The sequence below is a fragment of the Nipponia nippon genome, unplaced genomic scaffold, assembly GCF_047370975.1.
Source record: "Nipponia nippon isolate SJK-2023a ecotype South Korea unplaced genomic scaffold, ASM4737097v1 scaffold_4, whole genome shotgun sequence".
Classification (NCBI taxonomy): domain Eukaryota; kingdom Metazoa; phylum Chordata; class Aves; order Pelecaniformes; family Threskiornithidae; genus Nipponia; species Nipponia nippon.
Genome location: NW_028262358.1, coordinates 94,610,838 through 94,635,773, shown reverse-complemented (window position 1 = coordinate 94,635,773; position 24,936 = coordinate 94,610,838). Strand labels below are relative to the sequence as shown.

General features: G+C 37.1%; 1 protein-coding gene and 1 long non-coding RNA gene across 7 annotated transcripts in view; one reads left to right on the top strand and one right to left on the bottom strand.

Moving 5' to 3' along the window:
- The window catches only part of ADGRB3 (adhesion G protein-coupled receptor B3), a 465,784-nt gene that overhangs the window by 331,400 nt on the left and 109,448 nt on the right, over positions 1-24,936 (top strand). The gene's annotated exons all lie outside the window — the stretch shown is intronic.
- On the bottom strand, positions 2,364-17,922 carry LOC148053436 (uncharacterized). The gene is made up of 4 exons (XR_015708543.1): positions 17,780-17,922; positions 7,490-7,521; positions 3,045-3,159; positions 2,364-2,950 (listed from the first exon to the last, which is right to left on the bottom strand). It is a non-coding gene; the product is annotated as an uncharacterized LOC148053436 (long non-coding RNA).

The following is a 24,936-nucleotide window of genomic DNA, read 5'->3' as shown; positions in this document are numbered from 1 at the left end:
GAGGTTAAATCATTAATTAATAATGAATTATATAGTTTTATGGCAAGATAATAACATATAAAATAGAAAATATAATCATGCTGATTGAAAGATGGTGTTTTCCAAAAAAAAGCTAACCCAGAACTAATTCCAGAAGACACAGGGCAGGATCAGAGAGATAGAACAGAGTTGTCACTTTGCCACTGAAGCTAAATCAGATCTTCGACTACAGTATTTGGACTATTTTATCACGCTGTTTCCACTATGAGCTGTCTTTGATCCGTGATCACATCACTGACTTAGTGTCGGTCAAAAGAGTATAGACTTGTTTCTCATGCCTTGTATTATCAGTGAGGACCAGGACTACGATACTTTGTTTCTCTCCCAAAAGTGAAGTAAAAAGTGCTTTTGTTTAGACACATGTATGTATAAATGTGCAGGTAAATTAGACACAGATACATTTTCTTAGAGGAAAAAAAAGATCACTGAATAGGCTGATCTACTGAACTGATTTTATATATAATACCAATAGTTATAAATGAGCAAAGTTATAAATCAGGAAAAACTAAGCTATCAGCTATATTCACAGATACACAGATGTTTTTTGTGTAGTTGCATCTGAAATGTTTATGCACTCTTTTGTAATATGTGTGTTGCTTAGTAAAATCAGTTCAATGTGTCTTCAGTTTTGCAGAGAAGAAGCTCTTTGACTTGCTTATATTTTTAAGATTGAAGGTCTTCCATAACAGAAAGTGTAGCACTTCAGTGCCTTAGGATCGCTCTACACCATACTCACTGATTTGAAATTATTGCAGCACTTTACTTTTTGTTATAAGTGTCTTTCTTTGTAAATGGTAGGGGTTCTGGGCTTGCAAACTAGAAAATAATTTAAAATTATTGGTGTGCTTCACATTTTTAGGAGACCTTCATTCTTCCAAATTAGAATTCCAATTTGTGAAGCGCTCCAATAACTTTAAATTGCTGTGTACTCTAGATCCAAACCCTAATTTATCCAAAGTGAAGAACTTATAAAACTGTTGAAGCCCTTTAATAATTCTGAATTAGATTACAGATACATGACTAGAATTTCAATCTAGTTTTATTTTAAATACTTAGTCAAAAAAACCCTAACCTGAACCAATCACATAAACATAAACCCATATCATGTCTTCAGTTTCTGATGTTGGCTCTTGAACTTTTAGCAGTATCATGATAAAAACCTTCTGTTTAATTATTGTGAATGACAAAGTATTGTTGGGAAAAGCTGGGCTTTGCTCTGAAGTCTTTAGTAGCTTTTTGAAAGGAACACTGTTTTCATTTTGTATCACACACCAAATATGTATAGACCTTGGACTACTTGCAGGTTATTAAGCTTTTCTATATGTGGCCCACAAAAAAATAGCTGTAGTTGTCATTGATGGAACCGGCTGATCTGCTGTGCTAGGCTGGGAAAGCTGGAGGCAGCAGGTGATCAGCATTTGGAGAGCCAGCTGTTTCCCCAGTTCTTCCTTTGATCTTGTACATCAGCAAGAATGTATTTTGCAGGTTTGTTTTTAAGGCTTCACAGTGCACAACTTGGTAGTTTATGTGCAGGATTTCTGATGTCCATCCACAACCTCCGATGAGTTATGATGGCCTAATATGTAGTCTGCCAGTGTTTATGCATAAAACAAATATAAAGTCAGAGAATACAGTTTATCTACTATTCAGATACAATCTGCTGGATGCTCAACCTAATTATGCATATTTTTTGTGTAAAACCATTGACCCAAAATTTTCTGAACATTTGTAAACCAGAGACTGGAGCAGCATCCCAACCAAAGCCAAAATTTTATTCATAGCACCTCTCTAATTCTATACCAAACCATCTGAATGCTCACAAATGTGAGGGAACAAGAGTGAAATCTGTATGAACACTTTGTTGAGTTGATGTATTGACATCTGAATTTGATATATACACACAAAAATATATTAATTTTGACATAAATATGTCAAATTGCCCAAAATTTCATTCAAATACAAACATATTTCCATATTCACAGAAAAACACAAACAGATCTGTGAGCTTCTGTATATTTAAAATTAAGAACAATATATTTTTCCTTAGCCTGCTAAAGAGTTAGTGGGGAGCTCAACACTTGACATTGATTTTTTAAACAAGGGCCACATTTACTGGTACATTCTGTCTTGCAGTGCTCCATTGATGCCAATCACCTTAATCAGCTGGCTAAACTCAGTTCATGCCTGCTGTGCATAACTGAAGAGGTACAAACAAGCAGAGGAAAGCATGCCAGTGAAACTGGCTCAATATGTTACGAATAAAATTAACAAGCATTAGGTTTAACAGCTAAGCAAATGGAATCAAAAGTGAAGAGAGATGCAGGTATTCTGCCATTGAATTTTATTTGACTCTGCCTAAAAATGGAGTACTTGGAACAAAGAGATCGTTCATTCTTCTGTTAAAGCTTCTTTTACATGACTATATATGTTTCATTACCTTTAAAAAAAATGCTAACATAAGAGCAAAAAGTTGCTAAAATCTCAGTTTAGACTTTTTATCTGAATAAGTGATCCAAATGTAGTGAAATATTTTCATCTTGGAGTATGGGGGAAAGCCCCTTTTTCAGCTGCCTACCCACCCTTTCAAGCCTAAATTCTAAAGCAGTCCTGAACTGTCTGTGACTAACTTGAGACTGTGGATGACCGAAAACTAGTGTAAAGACATTTGTTGCAATGCCAAAGCTGCTACAGGTTTCTGTTATGAACAAATTCTAAGCATATCCATCCATAAACAGTGCATAACAGTAAAAGCTGTTTTTACAGTTTTCATGGAAAGTTCATGGTCTAGGTCTACTACATGAGAGCAATACATTTACATGTACTCAGTGACGCTTCTTTACACCAAAGGCACCTCCAAAATGCTCACAGTTCATCCTGGAAGTGGAGATGACTCTCTCTTTTTGCACCACATCTGTAAGCAGATAGGATTAATTAGTTCCCATCTTTCTTAATTCCACTTCTCTTTTCTGGGGAGTCCAGCTTCAATCAATAACCACATTACTCACTTCGTCTGCTGGCTTTAATCCAAAGTCTTACAGTCAAGAATCATGTTATAGCTGTGGATTTGACAGAGACAATCTTCCTCATGAGATCCTGAGCCAGTTGCCATCCTTATCACCTCTGGAAAAGAAGAGCAGTGTTTGTATTGTTTTAAACTCCATCACTCTGCTGACCCAGCCCAGCTGCAGGCTGTCTCTCTGCCCCCATCAGTTTGGTTTGAACACGAAACTCTGCTTTGACACACAGATCAATGCATTAAACAATGGGATGTGCGAAATGACATGCAAAACAGTATAGATATTCCAGGGATGTTTTATTTTTCCTGTATTTTCTAGCCACTTTTTCCCTTATTCCCAGCTACAAAGAAAAGCATTAAGAAAATGAACAAAAGGAATTGGATGACCAGCAGGAGAAGCAAGTACTCACAATAATAACATTTGCTCTTAAAACATTCCTGTAGGACTTTTGTTTTTGAAAGCGTGAATAAATTTATTTTCCTATACAGATTGATAGAGCTTAAAGGCAATTAACTAGAGAATATTGGCCTGATTTTCATAGAATCATAGAATCGTTAAGGTTGGAAAAGACCCTTAACATCATCGAGTCCAACCATTAACCTAGAACTGCCAAGTCCACCACTAAACCATGTCCTCGAGCACCACATCTACCCGTCTGTTAAATACCTCCAGGGATGGAGACTCAACCACTTCCCTGGGCAGCCTCTTCCAATGCCTGACTACCCTTTCGGTGAAGAATTTTTTCCTAATATCCAACCTAAACTTCCCCTGGCACAGCTTGAGGCCATTTCCTCTCATTCTGTCGCTTGTTACTTGGGAGAAGAGATTGACCCTCACCTCACTACAACCTCCCTTCAGGTAGCTGTAGAGAGCAATAAGGTCTCCCCTCAGCCTCCTCTTCTCCAGACTAAATAACCCCAGCTCCCTCAGCTGCTCCTCGTAAGACTTGTTCTCTAGATCCTTCACCAACTTCATTGCCCTTCTTTGGACACGCTCCAGCACCTCGATGTCCTCGATGTCCAGCACCTCGATGTCGTTCTTGTAGTGAGGGGCCCAAAACTGAACATATTCAGGAATTTTAGGTCTGAAAGGAAAAGACTGATTTCCCTTAAATACCTGTGATTCAAAGTAAGAAAAGAATACCTCTGTCATGCTAACAACAAAGAGGAAATCACCTAATACACCTAAAAAAGTCTTGTCCAGAAATCTGTAAGGGGAATCTTCTTAAGTTTTCAGTAAACCTTATGTGAGAATGCTAGAAACCTGTTATGTGAAAAATACATGTTGTATTTATTCATAGCAGACCATCTGAACACGCTGTTCTTGTCCTGACATGTGAGATGAGAGCCTATAATCAGCTGACCTCCTTTCATGTACAGCTAAGAGACTACTTTTATGAATTTTCATATATTGCTTTTAGAAATTATTTCATATATTAAGAAGGAGAAGGCTGGAAATGAAGGCTGTGCAAATTTTCTGCAAACTTTCAGTCTGCCTTGAATTCCAGACGCTATTGACAGAAACATTGATTTTCAAATTTAAGTTAGAATAAAATTCCTGAGGATTTGATTGGTTTCATTTTTTTGAATATGAACTGAACTTCACCTTACTTTGAAAAAGTAGGCCCTGCTTTTTGTCAAAACTAAGTGACTCTCCATTCAAGAAGCCATTCTCAACAGACAAAAGTGTTTACCTTGTATTTCAGATTCAGATCAAACACAAAACCAAAAAAAAGATTAACCTGGCTTCAGATTTCACTGCAGGCTTTTCAGAGAGCTCTACCAGAAACCTGCCCATTTCAGAGACAGTTTTCATTATATGTTCACTGGGATTGCATCTGAGTTTGGCCCTGATGCCATCAGCTACCGTTAATCTAATTGTTATGTAAAGATCATCCTAAGAACACTGAAAGTCTCCAAGTAATTTTTAAAAAACATGCTCCAAAAGTCTTTATCTATAATTACATAAAATTAAAAGATACTTTGAAAAGTGTGACAAAGTAGTTGTTGAATTTGAATTGAATTTCTCTAGTTCAAAATTGGCAGTGGCTATGCTGCCCATTGGTACTGGGTGCATATCATACTGGTTTGGAACCTTAGTGCCTTATGCTTGCCACCAGTTTTTGATGTATAAAAATACACATGATTTTAATGCTAGAAGATCTGGAGTCTCATTCCTCGCTATTGCAGAATTCTTTATACTGAGCCCACAATGACAGATTTGCAAAAGAATGGTAATTTAAAATCGTATCTGTTCCCCCTGAAGCAATGTATATTTTGGAGGCATTAAATTGTACAAATTTCTAAACATCCAAACCTTGTCATCAGCTTGGCAAGAAGGCAGCACAGATGTGGCAGAAGGAATATTAAGGGCTAATTTTATAACATCAATCTGTTTGTCATCAGCATATAAATGAAATTTAGGCCCACATTGACAGATAAGTTTATTGAAGAGAAGCAGGTACAGATTAAAAATCAGGGCCTTGAGAAGAGAAACCTGTATGACACCTGCAGAGAAGATTTCGCGGAGATGATCAAGCCACAGGAGGTAGGCCAATCTCATTTGGATAGAATGAAGGAGAACCAAGAAATAACACAACACTTAAAAGCAACTCTTACAAAGCATTTAAGGAGAATTGAGTGTGTACTTATGTCAAAGACAGCTATTATAGGTAGGAGGCTAACTAGAGAAAATTCTGCTTGGGTTCACAAGGAATTGCTGATGACTGTAATGATGAAAGTTTGGCACTGCATTGTGGTCTGAAAACAAACTAGTCTTAGAAGAGCAAATGCTCATCAGAAGGCAGACAGAACAACTATCATCTCAAGAGCAAAAAAATCCCAACCAACCAAATAAATAAATAAGTCCAATTGTAAGAGAAATGAAAGTTAAAATTCATTTCAGGGCCTTATATCAATTTTTGCAGGGACCAGCATGAGAGAGAATCAGTTTTGGTGAGGCAAAGTTAGGATATTAATAGAGCACATGAAGAATGGGTCTAATCATATCAAATTGATAATTACGCATGAGGAGACCTGAGATAGTGAATATTTCCTTGTTTGTGGAGTGCTGTTTAGTTTAACTATCAGCTTAAGTTCGAGTAGAAGAAACAGGAAAAACAGAAACATGTGAAGAGTAATGAGGCCACGATCACCTGATTTGAACAGAAAAAGGGCCAAATCCTAGCCAGAAAAACAGGAACATCACTGAACACATTACTTTGTTACTAAAAGAATCCAAGAGATTTGTCACAGTTGTCAGAAAGCACTCGCAGGTTACCTGCAAGTTTTTACAACAGTAGCAGAGGAATCAATCAGTCCGTGCAAGTATATGCCTAAAAGTGAAAGCATTTTGCCATGCTGTAATTAGTATAATGACTGATAAATATCTGGTGGTAACACATTGATCATAGATACTAAAGGGGTGATTATTGAGCCCTGGGGATGCCTCAAGTCTGACTCCACATGGATAATTAAAAGTTGTCCACAGGAAGTTAAATCTATTAGAATCATTGAAGTGTAATACAAGTAATTCCCCAACATGTTTCAGGAGTAGAAAGCAAAATTTCATGGTTTATAATATCAAATGTTGCAGTAAACTCTCAGAGAAAGGAAAGAAAAGGAAAGGAAAACCCTTGCCACACTTTGGCAGCGGACCATTTTTCATTCTCCAGCTGCTAGGAGGGACTTGAAAGGAAGCTTGAAATATTCTTCACCAGCTTTGTTCCAGTTGAGCAAAATCCAAGCAGCAACCTCATGTATGAGAACTTTAATGAAAATTAGAGAATTTGAAATTCATTTGTGTTACAAAAAAACCCTATTTCCTAGCCCTGTGGATTAAAGAAAAGGGTGGTTGGTGGGTTTGGGGGCCTTTTTTCTTTTTTTCTTTTCAGAACACAGCTAATTGCTGCAATCTTAAAGTACAATTTCAACTGCAGCATCTGTGATAGTGAGAGAATGTGTATTATTTAACAAATACTAAGTCTATTGAAAAAAAAAAAAAAAACAAACCAAACAGTTCCAGACAGGCTCTTTCAAGTTATTAGTCTTAATAAGTACCCCTGCTTTGTTTGTTCTTGGGAGAATGTTTTTAAAAGCATGTTTTTCTTGGACTTTTCTTGTTTTCTATTTAAAGAATTTATACATTGAAAACTAACTAAAATACTAGACCTATGACTCTATTGCATCACACAGGCTTTATTCTATGCCCATAGCGAATTTTGATACCGGAGTCAGCACAAGCAGTTGTGACAATTTAGAGCACATTTGCCCCAGGTGAATAAAGGAAATGGGGTATACTCAGTCTCCCTCAGTGTGTCATTGATCTACAGAAAAGGGGGAGAACGAGGTTCCTCAGAATGTGATTCATAACAGGCAATGCAGTGAACAGAGAGACAACTACATCAGACAATAGGAAATATTAAAGAAGGGTACCTGAAATATTTTTCTTCTTCAGTACTGGGTACCTAATTAGAAATAGACATGGAGAATTAGACATCTCAATGAAGCTGTAATTCAATACTTTTCAGTTGTAGATGACATCTACATGTTTATGGACAATTGGCTTGTTGCTTTCATTGAGGAGGATCAGTGAGGCATCTATCTATTATAGTGATTTACATAATGGCCTTTTATATGATGACTTATATGATGGCCTTCAAAAACATTTGCTTTTGAAGCTATAATCCCACCCTAATTTTCCCTCTTAACACCTGGAGCTTTATACCACCTCTTCCATCTCAGAGAAGAAAGTTTCAGCCACAACCCTATTCACTGTTGTTGAAGTTGAATCATCCTGAAGAAAGAAATGAAATTTCATGGGAGCAAAGGGATCAAATTAAGAAAGTCTGTTTCTGTAGCCAAATTGATTTCCAAGAGAACAGAAGGAGGGGAATGTTTTGGATTCCGGGTACGTTTGCATCATGTTTGCCTTCTGAGCATCATCTTCTTGTATCAGCAATTTTGAGATAGCTCTGAAAGCAGACCACAGTCCAAGATTGTTCTACATTGCAAGAAAGGGATCTGCATGAGTTTCTACAGACAATCATCATCTACTTTACATAATTCTTGTGTTCTGTCTATGGCTTATTTCAGCCTCAAACATGCATAGTACTTAATGTCTGGGGCCTTGCTTGCATCCTGGTAGATGAGATATGGGCAGCTCAGTTCCCTTGCACAGCACCAGCCTGAGGGGTTTCTGTCCCCCTCATAATACCCATTTACGTTTTGAAACATTATTTTTTGTGCTAATGCCAGTGCAGGTTCTCAGGGGCACAGAAGGATCCACAGGCACCCCCCAAAAACTTTATGACCCTCTGTGTTTGCTTTCCCTCCTGTGCTAAGCACAGCAGCAGATGTGCCAGGACTACAACATACATACACTGTGCCTACACAGTAGTCCTGGATCAACCAGGATTCACCCCAGCCAAAAAGCCTTAGATCTGCCACAGGAAGCTGAGGGTGCTAAGCACTCTCCAAGCATGCTCAGGGGGCTAAACCAGAGATGCCTAGTATCTACATTGCAGTCCCACTGTGTTTTAATAGGGAGAAAAGGAAAATTTTCTGATGCTCATCTCACCTCCATTAGGAAAGCAGTTCTTTTCTACTAATGCTGAAGCTGTTAGTGGGATTGCCAGGAAATAGAATCATGGTGGAGCCCTGTGTTTATGGACCTGCTTTAAAGCAGTGTTCAGGAGGGAAGTGTAAAGCATAAGTAATAGAGAGAATTCTTCTTAGATGAAGAAAAAGAAGCGTTAGTGGTACAAATACAAATTTTAAAATTACTCTGGGGTCAGCTTACAGAATAAGATGCTTTGGGAAATGATCATTGCGCTGCTAGTCTGCAAATCTGTAAAGCTGTTTCATCAGCTTAGGGTGATGGCACCCTGTCCTGGCGGCCTGGCCAAGATTTCAAAGAAAGTATGAAAGAGTCAAACAGAACTTGAATGTTTCCTGTGAGATAGGAGAGAAGCTGTAATTAATGTAATCAGTTAATGGACATTTGTAAGCCATTCTTGCAATACCATAGCAAAAGACATCTCAAGGTCCTTCCTTGTTCAATGGATTGTACTAATTTGCACTATGTTCACTCTTTATACTAGATAATACAGTTTTTCCCAAAGCTGGTTAATAAGGTTTACAGCCTCTTCAGAAAGGTGCTGAAACTTTTGATTGCCCTCAGTGCATTGAGACAAAAGTAAGAAAGAACATTCATTCAGGGCCGCTATTATTAGACTTGTCCCCTATCAGTATGTATTTGAATTATGGTATGGCACCTTGGCATCAAGGGAGCAGCAGGAGTGGGCAGCTCCGCAAGGGAAGGTGAGCTGGGAGCTGAGGCTGACAGCAAGACCTCAGATGAAAGGTGCAGTCCCACAGTATGCAAACAAGAAAAGCAGAACGAGTCCAGGGTCAGCCACAGCCCATTGATCACCAGGCAGCCTGTAGTGATGCAGCAGATCTGAGATCAGGCTGGGAAATCAAGTCAGCAAGACAAGGTCAGGACTGGCATGGGGTGCAAGGCCAAGCACAGCATAACTACAGCATAGCACAGACATGGACCAGGGGCAGGGGCCTGAGCTTAAATGCAACCCCTGAGCCAAGGGGTGAAGCATGTGTGCATGGATGTCCCAGCTTTTCACACCTTTTTTCATATGGCATAGACGTTTTCACAGCAGGTGGATAAAAAGTTACATGGTTCTGGCAGATCAGAAGTGACCCTGAGCACAGGAAGCCAAGCCTCTGGGAAGGGGTGGGAAAAGAGGTTGCAGAGGAGGATTATGGAGAAAGACAGTTATAGACTCATCAGGATAATCAGAGCCTGTTCGTGAAATCAGGGCCCTGACACTTGATAAGAAAATACAACTTTCATAAAAGGTGTCCTTTCTAATTACCAGTCACTTTGGCTTTGTTTTATCAATTGTTTATACATAATATATTACAATATTAGTACGTACTTTCTTTGGTCCATAAAGTTTTTGTTTAACTCAACAGGAGTTGTATGAACAGATCAATGATAATAAAACAATGATAACTTTTTTTTGCAGAATTATAAAATGTACAATATAGGGCCTTATCCACCTCCTGGGAGGTGATATGGCTTGTCAACTCTAAATAACTTCACAGAGAACATTGTGCCTCACAGGAGGCCATTGTGTAAGAAACTCAGGGGTTGGATCACTGACCCACTTCATGATTCAGTTTAACAGCCTGAATTTAACTCTGTGGGGGAAAGAACTTTGCTAATATTCCTTGCACTATTTATTAGTTCTTTTTAAAAATCTCATTGGTTTCCAATATTATGAATACAATGCTTAACAGGGGAACTTTTCCACAGAAAATCAATTTTCTGCAATATTATTGTGTCCCTGTATGGAACAATAAAACACTGAAAAAATCATCAAAACTATTTCTTATTATCATTGATTTGACTATGGTATGCTTTATAGCTTGGATTTCTCAGTGTGTCAACTAATTAGCTTCACAAATTACTAAGAAAATTCCACTGCTTCCACTTGACTGTTATGAATATATAAAATAGCTTCTGCATCATCTAAAAATGAAATATGACCTTTTAAATGTTTTAACTTTACTTCCCTTTTGTATGAGTCATGATACTCTGGTTTATGTTCTATATTATGTTCCTGTTGAAGCACTATTCAGGCGCTTAAGCCAAATGCTTAAAAACATGCTCAATTTGATTGTAAAGTATGTATTCAGATTACAATAAGTGTTTCATATAAGCATAGAGATTAAGTTGCTTCACTGGCATATGGGGAGCCTGTCCACTCCAGAGATTAGGCAGTTTCACTTTTTCTATCTTGAGCCGAAATGCCACAGTAATTTCAACTCCTAAATTAGGCAGTTTGAATACGCCCCTGAGTCAATTACACAAAGCCAACATTTCAAAGTCAGGATAAGTGGCTGTACAAATGTCTCCTTCCTCCTCTCCCCCAGCACACATACAGACACACATACGACCTTGCACACACACACACACACTGCAGACCTGCTCCAAAGCCAGCTGAAACTCTTCTGCTTACTGCAGCTGGCTTTGGATCTTACGTTTGCATTTGTGTTACAGTTCTGCTCAGTTCTGAAATCTCATAGGTCACATCTGTACAAATCTTGAAACAGGCATACCACAATTAAAAAAAAAATGTCCAGCTCTCTAAGCCACGCTGATAAACTGCCAAGCATTTACCTTGTCTGATTCCCAGTTTTGTGCTCAAATGTACATGCAGCAGCACACTGCTATTACAGTCACTGGTAGTGGAAGGTACTTCAGCATTTTCAAGAGTGTTCAGCAAACGCAGCTCCCTTTAGAAGAAATCACTGGCTTGTAGCAAGTAGTGAAGGAGATCACTCAAGAGATCACTTGCCCTGGCCTCTCGCCCATTCCCAGCAGACTGTTCTGTAACATGCTCTTAAAAACTTGAGATGTTGGAGATTTCACGGCTCCCCAAGGCAGAACGGTCAAGGCTTTACTGTCCCTACAGCTGGGAAGTTTTCCCTAGTAGCCCCTGCTTCAGTCTAAGCTCAGCATTTTTTTTTCCGGTCTCTGGTGGAAAAGAAGAACAGGACAGTACTTTCTCTTCCTGGCAACCTCTTATAAGTGAGGAAACTGTTGTCATGTTTCCTCTCAGGTTTTCTTTTCCCTCAATTAAATATACTGTTCTTACAGCCTTTCTCATTGTTCATGTTTTCTGGATCTTTGATCCTCTTTGTTACTGTCTTCTGTACTCTCTCCAACTACTTTGCTTTTTCATCAAACATTGTGTGTTAAATTGGACGTTTTCCTGATGCCTGGTTTCAATAGTGTGGGAGGATTAAACTATCAAAATACTCTCTAGATACAGATATATTTCTTTTTTCATTTGACTTGTGCAGGAAGGGGAATATTTAATGTCTCGTATTTCTTAGGACACTAAGTGGAATAGAAGATACTAAGTCTAAATATCAGATCACAGAGTTTGTCAATAATATATAACCAAATGCCATGTATTTAGCTAGGTCTGCTTTGGCATCATAAGATCCCAGTAACCCAGGTCAGGCTGCCCGTGGTTGTCCTTCAAGAGTTAATTTCTTTTGCATATCCTCCAACCATCCTGTAGTAGCTTGCTGTTTTTCATATTAGTCTTGAATTAAAATACCTACTACCTTGTGACACAGAAGAGAAGGTGGGAAGGAACAGATCTTTTCTTAGCACTAAATATTTAAAATATGTTAGAGAAAGTGAGTGCAAAAATGATCTTGCTTTCATGTGTTGCAGGGTTGACTCATAAGCTGACGAAGGTGGTTGAGAAATATGATCAAACAATGTTTTAGTGACCTATTAATCTAATGAGATTCCAAAGAGGAGCTGCAGAGATGAAAGATTAGCTGGAAAGTGGAGTAATTGTAGTTGATAGTGAATACAAAATGAAATAGCGTATGTGGCTGTAACTTCATAGCTTGAGTCATAAAAATATACACATTCTGTTTGCATGAGGTTTTCATATAATTCCCTTGGGAGGTAGTGAGGAATTTGCTTTTCCAAAAGAAAGCTTTGGTAATTTTATATACTGTCTCTTCTTTTGTGCAACAACCTCCTTTCATTTACCCAAAAGAAAAAAGGAACAGTTAAAACAATGATTCTAGTCCTCCAGCATATAAAGCATGCTGTGCATTCATGAAAGGACCTAAAACTGGTAAAAGGAAAAATGCAGGAGTCACAAGATAGCTAGAGGCCTCTTCCCTTCATTAATATGATGACTTACATGTCATGGAAAGCAGTGCTTACAGCACATGCATTTACGGCAGTGTTTGATATGTTGCCTCATGGACACAGAGGCAACATATCCAGAAACACCTTTACAAAAGTTTAATGTGACCTTTGTAGTTTCTGGCAACAATTTCACAGGAAATCTGTAAATATGAGTACAGATAAAGAAGCAGACTTGGGTGCTGTCTACATTAGCAAATATTCAGATAAATTTTTATATGAATTCTATGACGCTATCCACAGGAGTAGCAACCTACAACCAGGTTGCTATTGTCGTTTGCATTTCAGCTGGCAAAACCACGGTTTTATATACATGGTAGCATTAGAACCAGATCCTTCAATGACTTACATATGTAAAGATGGGACTATCTACATGTATAACACTGCATACACAAATGTGTGCATGCTCAGAATCTCAGTTTTATGAACAGTGATGTGTCTTGTATATCAAGGTTTCCTTTGTCAGTTTAAGGAACAAAAATACTATGTAAATGATTTAATTTCAAGAAAAAAACACAAGATTTAATGGCAGACTTTTTTGAAGCACTGATGAAGTCTAAAGTTACAGCTGTTTTTTGAGTCTTTACATTTATCTCTAAAGTAATTTTTACAAAGTTGATTAAAAGTCTACATCAGTTTAAGTTTAAATCAGAAATTAAGTGTTTTAAGGAAAATGTGCTTATGAACACACCTGGTTTCCATAATCTGAGATAAATTTATTCACATAGTTTTGTTATTTTTTCTAATTAACTTTAAAAAATCCTCTTTAATATTTGTTTTTCTGCTGGAAGAAATCTACCAAAAAATATTAGCTCCAGACAAAAAAGACACATATCTCTCTAACTCATTCTAGAAATTATTTTACCTTGTGGAGAAGGAACTGTTTGCTGCATGTTTTTCATGTGTGTGAACGCTTTTTTTCAGTGGACCTGATGTTTTTTTAAATTGTTTTAAGGGGAAAAAAGTCAAACATGCTAAGATGTTGCACTGACTACTGAAAATACTAAAATCAGGGGCATCCACAGCTCTTTTAAAAACATTTGCTACTGTAGTAGATGAATCAATATGTCTTTCTGCAACATAAACTGGTATTAATCCTATTTATCATAAAAACCTAAATATTTATTCTTCATGTCTAAGACAATTTTCCCTCATGTTCTTATCCCATTCGTCAGTTTTGCCATCACACTTTGTATATACCACAGTCGCTATAGGCTTGACCAAAACATTTATTAACATCATGCAGGTGGTGCTGAATTCACCCTTCCTTCATGGAGCAGAAGCTCCCATGCATCATTGTTAAATAAGGGTAAAATATTTGAAAACCTATTAATTTGCAAGGGGAGGTACATAAACATGCTGAACACAGAAATCGCAAAGATGTTTTGGGAAAGTTTACAGAACCTTTATTTAAAGTGCCATCAGCCTTGTACGGACATAAAAGAATTTGTTGGACAGAATATACACAGAGGCATTATGCAATAAGCTTCCCTTCTTCCTGACACCCAGCTCAAGTACTGCAGTGTTTCTTTTCCTCCTCGTTGCTCCAGTATCCTGGCCATGGTCGCTCTTGAGCTGCGTCCCCATCCTTGTATCCCCAGCAATACCCTGTCAATTAAGTCCCCCCTTTCATGCCACACTTCTCACTTTTACACCATGGGTAAGCGCAGGGGCAGCTGCATGAATAATATTTTCTCTCAAATGTAAGTAGAGAGAAATTTTTCTCTACATTTTCCTAGTAGCTACTTCCATGGAACTCTCTCCAGTTGACGATTTCACATGGGCAGTGAAACATTTCATGAGTTTCACATGGTTTCACTCACAAAAGAACTACGGTATCCAGGTAGAAAGTACTACAGCATGATCTCTCTTGCAATCTGCTGACTTCTGCCAGGACTTTTACTGGGATTTCTCCCAATACATATACCTTTCCCAATGGCATTGAACAGTAATGACTGACCATTAAGTGAGACAATGTTAGCATGAACTTTGATTAAAAGGAAACATTTTTTGCAACTACTAGCAAATATTTAATTGCCTATCGATGTTGTCAATAAGCAAATAAAGGGGAACCTTCTCCTGGATATTCAGCACAAGTCATACTCATGCCCTTGTATAGGTACTCTGGACTTCAAGTGAGTTCTCTTAGGAAGTGTAGTATTTGACAAACATCAAGCCAAATAGTGCTAGGTCATGGAAGTGACAAGATGTATTATCAGTCATTTTTCCTTTAGAAATTGGAGTGGAGGGGCTGATAAGGGAAAGGAATTACATTACATGTACAGAGGGACATTTAAAACATGTTTTGATAGAGGAGTATATTTCTGTGATTATGATTATTGTTTGCGTTTGAGTTGGAATTGATTCCTAATTCTGCTAAGTGTTGCAAAAAGATATTCCATTAACATAAATCTGTTTACAGTTTTTTATTTGATGTAGTATGAGTTTATTCATGAATAATAATTTATATTATTAATACAAATTATACTGATACCATAATCATCAATTATTTGAGTGAGTAATTAATTCAAGAAGAAAGGTCTTCCATAGCCTAATTTACAATGTAACAGGCATAGGCTTTACATTTTAAAAAAATTTTTATGATTTAAAGGACAGAAGATTCTGCTCTGATTATCTACTACAGCAGCATAGAATTTTGCCATCTGGAATATGTGACCAGTGATCCTTACTTACTTTAATGGCCTATTTTGAGGCTTAATTCATTTATATTTTGTGATACTGAGATGGAAATGGCTGTGTTTTCTCAAGAATGTTGAGCATGTGACTACCTTTGAGTATATGAGTAAATCTACTGAAATCACGATCATAAGAAGTTATAGACATATTAAAGTATTATGCTGAACCATGGTCTTAGAGAAGCAATGGATTATGGCATTTCTGAATTCTATTTCCTACACTAAAAATCTGAATTTTGTCACAGGGAGAAAGTTATTCCAGAGATGAAATTGCCAAAGTTAAAAACAAAACAAACTTCGAGGGAAATTAGTTCAGTAGAAGTGGAATTAATTTTGTATAAAATCTATCAATTTTTACTTTTCTATATATTTAAGTGAGTTCAAAATTGGGAATTTGTGAAACTTAGAACTATGAAGCAGTAAAATATTTGCAGTTTTAAAGCAGGTGAACTAATATTTTTCCAAAGCAGACATTTTTTTAACATCTCATCAAGAATTAAAGTACCAGTACTAGTATTGTTATAACTCTTTTATAGGAATCTGTAAGAAATTCTAATTTGCAATTCCAATTAACACATCACTGAAAATGAAGGATGGCTTAATTCAACTAATGCTGCAATCATTTTAATTAATATTAATGTGAGATGGCCAGAAAGATAAAAAGACACTAGATATTAAAACACAACCATAAGAGAAGCTGTAGCTGAGGCCATTGTTTCTCTACTTCTGACCTTGAGTGTTTGATTCCTCCATTTTTCCACAAGCGCTAACATCTTTGCATGAATTTATCTCTTATAACCTTTAGAATATGTTAGGCTTTTTAAGACATTTACTAGTACTATTTTCATATACATCCACCTGTAAAACTAGATATCTTACTTATTGAAAGCATAGGGCAAAAAAGAGCAATAAAAACTTTCTAAAGTGAGCTAAAAATGGTTTTCTGTTCCTATAAAATAACTCCTCCGTACATTTTCTTTAAAATGTCATGACTTCAAAGTTTGATAGCTGACAGCCCTGCAGGGTCAGAAGCAAGGTCTGTGTGTCCAATTGGAAAGTTGAGAATTTTTCCCTGTACAAGTTATTGCCTCTAGCCCTGCAGGACTACTAGGTATTGGACTTAAAAGCAGTGACATTTTTAAATACAGAATAGATGTTACTGGCTTGGAATTAAAACTTGACCACTCTAAGGGTCAGGAGGTATAATTTTATATAGAGAAAGGCAACATTGTGAAGAAAAGAAGCAAATATTTTTGTAAGTAAGTGCTTAACAATTAAAATCATGCACAGAATAAAAAGTGTGAAGCCATTGTTAGGGTAAATCTAAAAATAGACCTTATGAAGTGTATCAAAATCAGATGAGATACAATAACAAGTATCACCATGCAACACCTATTATCTATGTCTACTATGTATATACAAATACATATTCTGTCTATCTTGATAGAATACTATGAAATATTTCAGGATATGAGTACACTTGTAAAATCCCAATTCTACACTATAAAATTAAGGAAATAAGAATATGAGATAAAATGTTAATGCAAAGCAATAAAGATTTAATTCTGTTCAATGTCCACTTATGTGATGCCAAGAAATTCAATTTGTAAATTTAGGATGTCATAGTACCTCGACATTATATTGAGGCTTAGCTACAATACTGCTGTCTCAGCACTGTGTTTTGGGTTTAATATGCATATGCAATGTGGAACAACCAGCAAACTGAAAGGTGATTAATTTGAAAGCAAAACCTTTAAACCAGGAATAATAGTTAAAGTATAAGCTGGGCTGAACAGGCAAAAGATTAGTCTAGCCCCAGCATCCTGTCTGCCACAGTGGCTGTTAACAGATTCCTAGAAGAGTGCTTAAGAACAAGGTACTCATTTAGTAGAAATTCCCCTGGTATGCCTTCCGAATTCCAACAAGTTTGTGATATACAGTCAGATTTTTTATCTTTTTGTTCTGTAGCCTTAAAAGATCTTTTTGTCTGTGAATTTATCTAATCGCTCTTTCAGTTCACATAATCTTCTGTCATTTAGAACCTCCTGTGGCAATGATTTCCACAGTTTAACTATGCCCTGTGAGAAAAAATGCCTCCTATCGTTTGTTTTGAATATACAGCCTAATAATTTCATTTTATGCCCTTAGATCTTATATTACAAGGAATAACAAACAATCATTTCTGGTTCATTTTCACCATGGCACTCTTACAGACCTTTATCAGACCTCCCTTGACCACCTCTTACCCAGACTGGAGGGACTTACCTTATGGAAGCTGTCCCATATCTTCTGTCACCTCATCCCCTTTCCCTCTAGCTTTCCTAGTTCCACTAGATCTGTCTGAGTTAGGAAGAGATCAGAACTGCATACTGCATTCAAAATGTGGGCATACTGTAGACTTTTTTAGAGTGGCATAGTCATATTTTCTGGTTTGCTATTTCCAAACCCCTGCCGAAAACTAATATAACTGAAGAACACATCATGCTCTTGACATGCTCTAGCATCTTTGAATTAAAATAAACACATAAGTTTTCTCCAATGCATAGTCAATAGAAAGATGTTTGCTTATATGTAATTTTAGATATCATTTAGCTATCTGAGAGATCAAAATATAGTGCCAGGTTCTGATGTGAGTTCTGACTGAGGATACTCCATTAAAGTTGACAGGTCCAATCAATATACAGCATGCACTGACATGAAGTGAATTCATGACGTTCCCTGAATACTATATATGCACAGACAATGATTGCAATTGCACTCATCATTATGTAATTTCTAGGAGATATGTTCTAGCTAATAAGCTTCATGTACTACATAGTCTGTATATAATTCAAATCAAGTAGTGTAATCTAAATTAATTGTATTCTTTATTTATTGCACTTTTAAAACATCAAGTAGCTTGAGAACATAACAGAATGCAAATTACTTCAAAATGTAAGAAGACATTGTAGCAATTTCTACTTGCAACACTATGTCTGACTGAAGGGAAAGGCATTTCAGATTTGGAGTTTTCAACTACAGCATGCCACATCTATGTGACATATCACAGACAGACAGCTTGTGACATGCCTTTCATGCCAATAAGAGTTGATTCTATTCTGCAAAACCCGCAACATTAACAGAATAATGTTACTGTATATGTTTTTAGATGCATATACTTTCAATATTCTATATGATATAATGTTGTAAACATCAAAAATAGTATGAGACCTCCATATAGAGATAAAAGGAAGCAAATACAGCACTGTATTTGATTGCATTTTCTTTTCAGCCTAGAAGCAATTTACCTTTGCATTTTTATTTTGGCCTTGAGTCCTAGGGATGTCTCTTAATTTTCGTGTGTCCAGTGTTGAGATTCAGGATGACACTGTCCACCTCTGTGTTTTAAGGCTTTCAGCTGAAAGGTGCTATGTAATGTGGGTAGACCATTAGTGTATTAACATTAATTATTCTGGGACACTTTTTTCATTCCATTTCTACCATACATGGATGCTAGAGAGTACACCAGCTTTGTCAGTCCACAGAAGACAAGCCCATTATTACAACTCCTGCACCTGCAGAGCATCAGGAATTCTTCTTGTGCTGTTTCCCACAAGGAAGCCACGTAGAAGCAAAAAATATTATCAGAAGATGAAAGAAAGTAGATAGGCTACTAGCTTTTCTCATTTGTTCAGACAGGCTTTTTTTGGCATCTAGTTAAGGCACATACTCCGCAACACCTCCTCTATCCCTTTTTTTTTTTAGACTGTGAAATAAAAGCACTTATCCAACCTCTTAAATAATTGATATAGTTTTTAATGCCACCAGTCACATTTGTCTAAATACACAATTTAGCTGACATGTGACTAGCTGAAATGGATTTACCAGAGGAGTAAGAGGACTTAAATCTTGTATTGCCACTGTTCAGTGCAGTATTTTTTTCTGGGACTTCCAGACATACGGTTGTTACAAATGCAAATTGTCTGTTGCATTGTGGATGCATCAGACATTGCACATGTGCAGATCAAATTCAGAGCATGTCCACAGAATCCACTGGACTTTGTGCACCACAGAGGCCTCCTCTGCAATACATGCCCTTATACTATTGAGTCAGCACAATCCCTGGTACATAAAGATCACTGTCCAGATATGGCACAGTGCAGACCCTCATTCTTTTTCCCAACATTTTCCAGAGGAAATATGGAAGTATCTGTTTTCATCTGCTGTGATGCAGTGTGATGCACATATCCTTCTAGCCTTTGTACTAGTCACTCCTAGCAAAAAACACAGTGTAACTGTTTAGATGTTATCTCCAGAAATTATCATTATCAGCTGACTTTGTTTTAAGCAACACTACCATTACATATGTGTGAAGTGGTATTAAAAAGTGTGTCAATTAGGTGTAATTTACTTTACTGGACAGTTAGTCAGTAAATACATCCACTCAGGAAGATTCAGATTAGCCATAGCTCACATAACTGCAGTCCAAATTGGGTACATTCAAACCCTTTTGAATCTGGAAGCTGAGGAGCCACTTTAATAAGTCCTAAGGTAATAAATCTTACTGAAGGCAGGAACATCAGGGCTAAGACTGGCTCAGAAGAGTCTCAAGTATACGTCAAGGAGGTGCCTCTTGCATCTTCTTTTTAATAAAAGAGCCTCCATTTCCTAAATCTGTACTTGAATTTATTTGACTCTGTAATCACAATGATTTTCCTACATCTTAAAAAAAAAGGTGAAAATTATTAAGACAAAAAGATACATTGCTTTATAATGTTATAGAAGTTAGCTCCGTGAATTATAGTTTTCAATGTGCAGCTTAGATCTATCAGCTTTAGCAACATCTGGGTTGTTTAGTTTTGTTTCTTAATCAGATCGTAAACAACACTGTGAGAAAGCTTTGTGTTTAGCTATATTACATTACATTTGCTATCAGCTAGGCATATACAAAGTCACTCATCTCAACTGCTTGCACAGATTTGTTGCATTGCCCCATTTTAATAAAGTCTCGGTTGTTATATAAGATAGGCAGATACATGCCACTATAGGTACCTCAATCCTTAATGGACTTTGTCAGACCTCGTTTCCAGTCACTGTACAGCTCTGGAGAATCCTAAATCCAGAGGGTTTTATGCATTTTATGTTAAGCTGCTTGGCCACCAAGGCTTCATTCTAACATGCTCAGAAGAACCTCAGCATTAACTCTCATCAAGATACGTGAACAGGTCATCTCTCTGTCATTCTTGACTGTGGCCTTGACTTAGAAGTGAATTGGCTGCTAGATAAAACATGGACAGCACATGTATGAAGACCTGTATTATGGTTCTTTTGTCCAATAGTTCAATCATTAGAAAATTCACCCAGGACAGGAGAGACTTGCCCAAGGTGAAGTCTCATCTCTTCTTGCAAAATTCAGAACCTTTTCAGGAGGAATGACCTAATCTCCAGGCATTTTGGAATAAGAAAGCTTCTCTAATTCCCTCTGTTCACCATTAGTCTTATTCTTTCATATTAAAACTAAATATTGATTGTCTGAAAGGGAAAGATTACTCACTTTTACAATCTGTAGTTAAAGTTTTCACTGAAGGAAAGATATCCAACTGAAGATGTTAAGCATCAATCACTACAAACCCCTTGTCACCTCAAACTGGCTAATTGCTATGTGTCTGATCTCAGTCAAGAGCCAATAGCAAGCTATATGCCTTTTTCCTATTGAGGTATTTGTAACAAATGTGGTTTTAATGTGTAGATTGATAACAATAAAAGATTTGGTGCAGTTCAGTCAGGGTGCACTCTGACTCACTAAAGAGAGAATAGGGAGATAAGCATTACTCTTACTGAAGCAGTTGTTAATTGGCCAGTCAGGTACACAAGATAACATCTGATCTAACAAAGAAACACCTCTAAGGAAGAAAAAAAAATATTAATTTTAATTAAGAGAGATGGCCAGATTATCTCCTGAATAAGAAAAAATCAATCAATTTGAGGAAAAACAGATTAAATCTGTTTAGACTCCTGGGAAGGACTTACAAAAGAGGATTGGTTATTAAAAGCAAGTGTCTTATGCAAGGAAAAGGACATAACCTGAAGCCTAATGTATACAGAAAATAGAACTCTTTATAAACTGAATGTTTAGGAAATCTTGCAGAATAGCATCTGGATAAAAAGGGAGACATACTGCTTGGCATAATCCCAGTGTCATTAGAGCAAATGTCAGTTTTATTTTATTTCTTTGTTTGTGTCTTTTATAAAAAATTGTAACCATGTCCTACTGTTTGTTTGTTTGTTTGTTTGTTTGTTTGTTTGTTTGTTTTGTCTCAGCCTGGCTTAAGTTAAGTTTATTTTCAAAGTGTAAGCAGACAGAAAAAAGTCTTTTTTTTCTTTCTATAAAATTGGACACTGAGACAACTTAGCTCCAGTTGCCATAGCTCCACAACATGTTCTTCAGCGAACCCAACAGGTAACAGAGTTGTAGGATACACAGTAGGACTGTGTAGGAGCAGCAGGTGCTATCACAAGATCCAGGGGAGGAGAAGCTGATAACCAGGTGGGTTCTTAGTCATGCAGCTAAGATATGAAGGAACATATATGAAACCTGAGAATCTTCAGAGAACATGTAACACTGATATTTGACTGCTCAATCTGCTGAACAAGTAATACTGAGTGGAGCAGGAACTGGAATGCAGGTGCCAATCCCTGTCTTCCTGCAGTATGGCTACAAAGTCCGTGCTTTCCTTCACCTTCTGGCCCAATGCATAGTTCTGTTCACTGAGCACCTGCTTCAGCAAGAAGGAGTGAGGGTATTCTCACACCAGAATATACTGTAGTCTGGGGTTACGTCATCTGCTGTGAAATATCTATTCAACACCCCTCATGCAGAGAAGGAAATTGAACTCACCTCTTCTATCTCACAGCCACTGCATTGTTAGATAAAATGGGGACTCTCCACTGGACATCTTTGGCATGAAACCGAACATCAGATTTTGAAAGGTAGCACGTACACATCTAGCTCCAAGAGAGCTCAGCTCTTTTTTGCATCACCAGAGCAATAAGCATCATTTCAGTGCCTGACCACTTAATGTGTTTGCTTCTGCCATTCTCATTTTGTGGCTTAACTTTCTTCCTACCTCATGGTTGGCAACTCTGGAGCCTAATTCAAAGCACTCTCTGATGAGGCTGGACATGTACTATTTCTAGTTGTATCTGCCCGTTCAATCTAGAATACCATAGGATGTTGTAATAGCAACCGTTACGGAAGCCCAGCCTCTGTTCTTCCCCTCATCAATTCCCTTTCACACTCTCCCTGCTGGTCATAGCTGGCCTTGAAACTTGAACTAATGATACTATGCTTTATTGTTAATCTTGTCATTTGGAAGAAACATTAACAACAGCTACAACCCTCATCCAAGCTTTGACATTCTTAATTTTCAGGATAAACTTGTGAGTCCCTAATCTTTTCAAGCCCCTGGCAATATACAATTTACAAGGATCCTTTTTGCTAGGAGTCCCTGTGAATAATAATACAGTGTGAAAGGTTTCACAAGTTGATCACTGGGAAAACACTGTATGACAATGTTTCCTTAGATCACCGTAAACTTACACAAATATTTATGCAGTCTGAACAAATGAATATGAAAGATTTTACTGATTTCGCAAGGAGTGAAAGCTAATAAAATATTTGTGGAAGTCTTTTTTTTTTTTTCTGCTAAACATCTGATAATGTTATCCTATAAAATTAACCTAGTTGAAACTGAGTAATTTTGTACGTATCCAAAATGCTACTAAACTCACTACTGCAAACTTCGAGAATATACATTTTAATATAGCAAGTCTCTATATGGCTTTGCCCCAAGAAACCAAATACATCATACAGCAACTTAAATGAAGAGCCTGATCTCTAAACATACCCACAGTTAAGTAATGCATGCTTGCAAAATGTAACATGATCCTTGTTGTCTTGGTCATTCAGCATTATCAGACATGTCTCCCTTTCACAGTGAACAAACTTAGCAAAACTGTATTGAAATGAAAGACAAAATTAGAGTACAGACTGATAATAAATGAGACCTCATCAGGAAGGAAGAGAGACAGCAGTTCACTGTAGAATTTGTAGCAGAGTTGACTGGTTTGCTTCAATTATTGTTTTTATGAAAATAAGAAATATGCCTCTGTTGCTTCCTGTAGTTTCTAGGAAATCATCCTCTTGGGACAAGATATCCTGGAAGGAAAGTGTGGCCTCTTGTCTGTTCCATTCATTCTGGAGGTCCATGAGGAAAGAAGTTGTAGTTCTTATAAATCCTCAGCAGATACCTACATCCTTTGGCAGTGTGTACATAGCAGGAATACCCAGTACTTACTCCTGTGCTACTTTCTCAGAGAGCATCTACAGGGTCAGAGAGAGATGAAGCTATGGAAAGCGATTGGTTTCCCTCAATTTTTTTGATGCACCGATATTCATCCTCTTAGGAGATTTTCTCTGTAATCTTGCGGGTGGGGGGAGAATGGTCTTGCTCAAATATCCATCCATTAGGCTCCTTAAAATGCAGAAATAGAGCTGAATGACTGGAGTTTGTCTGATGTTATTAAAAAACACTAATGGATCCTGTAACTCCAATAATGGTAAGTCTGCATTACAGCAGTAGTACAGAGCACGAGTAATCAACAACTATGCAGTAAGAGTCAGAAAACTCCTAGTATGTGTCTGATCCTATTTTTGTCATCAGTCCTTTAGAACTTCTTTTCCTTTTCCACTTTGATACACTTGTAGTATGCTAATGACAGGGCAACTATTGATTACAGCACAGCTTATGCACACTGTGCACTAGGTTATGCCCTAAACTGTATGGACAGGAAAGTTATAAAGGGTAATAAAATATTCCCCCAAGCATTAATACTCACTTCCATAGCTCTCCTTTTGATGAATCATTTGTATGATTAGTATAAGTAGTCAAACAGATAACCAAGGCAACTTCATTTCTATGAATTGTACATTATTAGAAAGTTAATGTAACAATGTATGCTTATAAGTACAACAGCTCTGTTATAAAACCTACTTTTTAGGGTTTAATATGTCATCTGGTTTAAATCACATTGAAATAAAACTTGGTTTCCAGCCCAGATGCATACTTGTTTTACAAAAAAATTATTCAACTAGGATTTATTTTTGATATAAAGATCAGCAAGAAAATTAATTTTTCAATTTTTCTACTTTCTTTGGCAAAAAAACAAATTCACAAGTATGTCATTGAGGAAAAATAAACAATTCAATGCCTGAATTGGAAAAGCAGCCTTATTCTTCAAGAAAATGAACTCCCCATAGTATTCTGGTTGGAGATCCAATTGCAAGATATTCATGTCCCAGCTTTTTCTTCTGATACCACATAAATTCAGACATCCTTTTTGGGACATTTGTGGTATTTTAGATATGTAGTCATAAGGCAGTT